Source organism: Dermacentor andersoni, chromosome 11, assembly GCF_023375885.2.
Source record: "Dermacentor andersoni chromosome 11, qqDerAnde1_hic_scaffold, whole genome shotgun sequence".
NCBI classification, from domain to species: Eukaryota; Metazoa; Arthropoda; class Arachnida; order Ixodida; family Ixodidae; genus Dermacentor; species Dermacentor andersoni.
The window spans coordinates 4,115,451-4,121,437 of record NC_092824.1 but is presented as its reverse complement, the minus strand read 5'-3'; the positions used below and the strand labels follow the sequence as shown (position 1 = coordinate 4,121,437).

Sequence of the window (5,987 nt, the reverse complement as noted above, 5' to 3'; positions counted from 1 at the left end):
GTAATCCTCAATACATTTAACAACGACGTGACGTACGCCTATCCGCTTCAGTTTCTAAATAAGGAAAGAATGGGTTATTGTATCGAAAGCTTTTCGAAAGTCTAAAAGTTAAGCAATTGATCTGGCTTTCAGCATTAATTTCCGACCCTCCAACCCTAAGTCACGATAAAATCCACAAGTTGCGTGGTGCAGGATAGGCCCCTACGGAAGCAATTTTCTTCTTTGATCATGATGGTGTTCTCTGCCATGTGGTTCATTGATAGCCGTGTGAATAATATGCTACATTTAATTACATACGACACATGTTAGTGAGATGAGCCTATAACTTTGGCGCACTTTTCACGAGCCGCCTCTATGGATTGGAATCTTCCAATCGTTTGCAAGTGCACCGGCGCAGAGTGACTGCGTGACGATGACGAAAATATATAAAGTGAGAATGGCGCAGGCGAGGTGAGATCCGGGCCAACTGCTTTAATTTCATTCAATGTGCCAAGATTTTTTTTTTTTTTTTGATATCGCGTGCGTTGAGCTCCACTGGTGCCATAAGCGGTACGCCGGCAACAAGGGTCGTTGACGTGTTTGATCGTGCTGGGAGAAATGCAGAGTTCTGTTCTTTTCTGTTCTGCCGCTGAGTGAGGCGTATAAAGTCAAAATTGCTCACGCAGTTAATGCAATAATGCGTTTTAATCATCCGCTACCCATCACAATATTTAATTTTCCGGCACAAAACGCGAGGAAAGCACTAACAACTGTATTAACTTACCACAATGTCACAAATTATATGGACATATCATGAGAAGCCAACAAACACTGACACCAAGGACAACATAGGGGAAATTACTTGTGCTTAATAAATGGAATGTAGAAACGATAAGTTAATGGAAATTAAAGTGGATAAAAAAACAACTTGCCGCAGGTGGGAACCGAACCCACAACCTTCGCATTTCGCGTGCGATGCTCTACCAATTGAGCTACCGCGGCGCTGTTTTCCCATCCACTTTCTGGTTGTGGTTCACACCACAACGACTGGTGTGGTGTGAACCTCTCCTCTTCTCCTTTGTGTGTCTTGACTGGTTTTTTCCTTCAAGTATGCTTAGTAGCCCCACACCATAGCCACTAAGCAACCACGGCGGGCCTTACGTAGGCTTCGTTGGCTCTGTTTCCAAATTCTAATTATTTTCGGTTATAGTGAACACAGTCTAATGAACTGCTTTTTACCCATTTTGTTGAAACGCGCATGGACATCAAGTTTCTGGAACAGAACGTACGCTTCTTTGTTGCAGACGGTGATGGCTGGGAAGTGCGTTCCGTCCATTGAGTTCTGAAGTAGTGCCACGGTTGTTTCAAAGCGCTGGTAGTTGCTGTAGTCCAGGTGGATCATGTAGGTGCAAGCGGCGAGGCTGGTGCTGTATGCCAGAGCACGGACAGCCTTCAGCACGCACAGGAGGCTGCAATGAGACCAGCATGAAACATCTTTAAACCAGAGTGGACAACCAAGCATACAAGACTAGAAGCAGACAGGACGAGCGCTCGTTCGGTCTGCTTCTAGTCTCTGTCTGTCACTTCGCGCTACAATTCAAGGTCATGTTACCTTACCAACTCGCCTAACTTTATATCATTTTGCCTTGCAAGACTTGCATACTAAGAGCGAAAATAAAACGCTACCGCACTGCCCTCCTCTATGACACGAACTCTATTCCCTGCTGCACCTGACTGAACTTAACAAAATGTCAGGTTGTAGTGAAGTAGAAGAACACGGGAGTAGTAGCTAAAGGGTGACTCACAAAACTAATACTTTAGCGGCCAAACGTTTGCCTAAAGAAACAAGTTACAATGAAAGCACAACTATAGCGGCGAGCGTCGTCAAAGATCGTCAAAATCTGATTGACATGTCATGGGCGTTGGCTATTCATGCATGACTCAACGAAGCTTCCAGCGTAATTGCTGGTGCTCACATACCTTTACAACACTGTTGGTGTCGCGTATGCAATCTGATAGCGCAAGGTTCGGCGACAACATACACAACTGATAGAACCAACGATAACGTTCGAGAAAGTTCCGATGAATGCTGTGAGGGCTTGGAAGATATTGGAAAACACGACCTTTTTGTTATGCTCGAAGCATTGCACATCATTAGATCTAGTGAGAACTGTGTCAGCACGCACTCTGTTTCACTTTTACGCGAAGAAATCGCTTTTTCGTGGCAGCCACTTATAAAAAAAGATGGCCACCCTTTACGCGTGGTTTGTTTGGATTTTCCATACATGTAATCACTCGCGAGTTCAGGCTGAGCTTCACCATATTTTACCATGTTTTATTACTCCTCCCTCATGCCATTTTCACAAGTTTTCAAGCTTTCAATAGTGTCACCTTCGCCTTTACTTTGGTTCATAGTTATTCTTTCATTATGTCATCTTTGTTTTATTTCGTTTCTTTTTACGCTACTAGTGTAGGCCTTGCTTTCACCATGTTCTACAGGTGTCATCGCGCTGTTCATTCTCTCACTTGTAACCTTCACTTCGGTAACTGTTAAGACATGGACCGTCTTGGGGTGTTTTTTCCTCATGTCTATTCGGTACAAGCAGTGTTACACAGTCTGCAGAATTCTGTTATGTTAGCTGCACAAGGGTGAGTGACGATCTGGTCACGTGCCTGGGATCTTGCTTCAAATAGCCTATGCTTAGATTTTCAAGAATAAACAGTTGGCAGTTTGGGCTCGTGGGGTATTGTGTGTTCGTACCGCTTGTCCTCGTTTTTGTTTCGCACAGTTTTAACCTTCCTTCAAGAGGAATGTAGGCGCGTCTTGCGCTGAGGGATAACTTTGTAAAACGTGGTCCCAGGGAAAATCAACGGACGTAACGCAGAGGGAAGGTAGCGGTAGTGCCCTATCTGCATAGAACGGCACATAGTCTTAAAAAATGGCTAGCCGAGTGGACACAAAAGTGGTCTTTTCAGCGCCAGAAAAACTCGCGAAAATATGTCGGTTAACGGACCCGTACTGTAAGCGAGCTGTCGGATGCTCTTCGAATCATCGTAAAGCATCAATGGGTTACATAGAAGCTGTTGTTTATGAGCTCCCGCTGTCTTGTGGAAAAAAATACATCGGACAGACAGGAAGGTGTCTTAATGACTGGTTACGAGAACATAGTCTAAACGTGAGAAATAAGCACTACGGTCAACTGTCAGCTCACTGTATGAAATGCGGCTGTGTGCCGGTGTGTGGGTCCTGCCCGGTTCTTGCGAAGCAGAGAGATAAAGATGTGCGAGAGATTATTTAGGCTCAGGCAATCTGTCGGAATAGCGATACGTGTGTTAGTGCCTCTTCGGTCGACTTGTTAGATAAGGAGACGACTTTTTTGGATAGTTAAAATTTAGATGAGGTGGCACCACTGTGCATCGGTAAATAGGTGGGTGCTTCTTGAAAATCAAGGTGTGGAAGTTAGCACATTGTGATGTCGTCTCCCTTCTGTCCTTGTTCGCTGGCGCTAAATATGCTTTCGAAATATTTCACTCGCTGTTTTCTTCAAAGCATACTTTCAAATGAATAAAGATTAATCCAGAGTGACTACACTCTATTTTTGAGTTTGCATTTGAGTCTGCATTAGTGCGATTAGTGCGATCATCGTACAGCTAAAGACTTGAACGGCCTTCCCCACCACGTCGCTGCCATCACCACCTCATCTGCCTTCGTGGAAGAAGTAACAAATGTTCTGTCTGTAAAATAACATAGTGGGCAACCTCATGTAATTTTGTACCACCCAACCCTTATGTAATACCCCGCAAGGGGTCCTGAAGGTAATAAAATGAAATGAAATTATTCAAACTCCACAATAATTCTCCTCAATATGCTTAATATTACCTAAAATGGTAGCGGTATTGGCTCCTCGGCACGTCACGATTACTGATGAGTAATCATGACATCATTAATTGGTAAGCGCGCGTCCTTGTTCATCTCGTCATGCAGTCCTTATTTTGCTTCGCGGTACCGCCTCCCGCAGTAACTATGCGTACTAACCGGAACGAGGGGGATTCGCTATAATGCGGTTGCAAAAATAGGTGTTCTGAATAATTTTTTTTCCTCTGCTGTTCGCGTTCGAATCTGTGCTGATAGAACGTAGATTGTGCTCTCCTATCGGCAACATGAAAATAAGGGGCCTGCATGGCTTTGAGCATGACTTTATAGGTATTGTCGCGCTGCAATGAACGTACGCATGGACATTACACATACAAAAAAAAAAGACAAGTCAACATGGAGGCTCTTTGCAGTACACACCAGGGCACAAACGACATGAACAGGCATGAACTTCCAGCTACGATTGGCGTTGGGCAGTTAATAAAAGGCGCCAGATCTTAACCAAAGTGCAGCCAAAAGTCGCCCAGCCTGTTATATTTGCGCCAAATTTGTGTCCGACACCATATGTAGCCAGTTTGGGGCAATGTAGCTTTTAATGGCAACCCTGCAGCCGAAAGAAATTAGCTTGGCACATATGTGCCATTATTAGTGTCAGAATACAAAGAAAATTGAATAAAAATGAGAATTTGACGAACTCAAGAATTGCTGGTATGTGAGGCACAATGAATACGCACATGAGGACCACACTTTGTCAAGCCCACGCGTTCCAGCGATACTACTTCATTATATCCCCAGTTGACGCAGTTCCTTCTTTTACATCGAGAACGACAAGGTGCTGACACACGCTCCAGCCACATATAGGGCCCACCTCCACAACAGAGTTTTATCGTGTCTAGTAATATAGCTTCCGCAAGCGCATTACCGGGTTAGCCGAGGTATAAACGTGAGGTATTGTGACAGGGAAAAGAGAAGTACGAAATATATTCACAGGATACTTAGTACAGCTGTAGCGGTAGGCAAGATGGTAGTTAGCTCGCGAAGTTAAGAGCGTCGTCTTCCTCGGACTAATCTTAAACGTCTTCATCAGGCTGTCACATGACACCCAGCGGTTGAAGCACCAACCCGGTGATGGTTAGGAGGCGGTCAAATGACGACTGACATGGACCACGTCGCAGCGAGGCTCAGCAACTGTGGGGTGAAGAGGGGCGATATCGTACGTGACGTTGGTTGTTTGACGCAAGACGTGGGAAGAGCCAGAGTAGCTTGAAAGTAATTTCTCCGAGACGCCATCGCTTTGTGTCGATCACCTGGGAGAATCAGGGCACCTGGTGTGAAGTGGGCGTCCCTATGGTGGCCGTCATATAAGCGCCGCTGATTTTCCTGCGAGTCCAGAAGTCGACATCCGGAAATATGGCGAACCTCTTGCGCCTTGAGTATGGCTTCACGATTGTACTACGATGGGAAATTCAGCCTAGCAGGCAGTATGGTGAGGAAAGGTTGCGTAGGGTCGCGGCCGAACAAGAAGAAGAATGGAAAGAAACCTGCGGTATCGTGGCGAGAATTATAGCAAGGATAACAAACGGCAATTCAAAGTCCCAGTAGCGATGGTCAGAGGAGACATACATAGAGAACATATAAGGGTTCGGTTGAGACGCTCGGTTAGACCGTTGGTTTGTGGATGCTGAGCAGTACCAAGTTGTGTTTAGTCGCGCACGAGTGAAGAATGTCATTAATAGCTCAAAGAAGACAACCGGCCTTGAGCTTTGAGGAGCTGTCGAAGTTAAGGATGACGTTCTCTAGGAGGAAGTCGGCGGCATCGGTTGCACAGCTTGTCGGAAGGGCCCGTGTGATTGCGTACTGGGTGGCGTAGTGTGTTGCTACTGGAATTCGTTTATTTCCCGAAACAGACGTAGGAAAGGGGCCTAAAAGATCACCATCTACACGAAAAAAATGGTTCTAATGGTACGAATATTCGTTGAAGGCGGCCAGCAGAGAGTATGGTTGGCTTTTTCCTCGTTAAGAAAGGTCACTCGCAAAGGTATAACGGCAGACATCACGGTAAGATCAGGTCAAAAGGACCAACGGCAAACGTGGTCATAAGTGCGTGACACGTCAAAATGACCGGCAGCTGGCA

General features: G+C 45.5%; 1 non-coding gene across 1 annotated transcript; it reads right to left on the bottom strand.

The window, feature by feature from the left end:
- Positions 1-908: 908 nt before the first annotated feature.
- Positions 909-981, bottom strand: TRNAS-CGA (transfer RNA serine (anticodon CGA)). Its single transcript has one exon. It is a non-coding gene; the product is annotated as a tRNA-Ser (tRNA).
- Between the last annotated feature and the right edge of the window lie 5,006 nt (positions 982-5,987).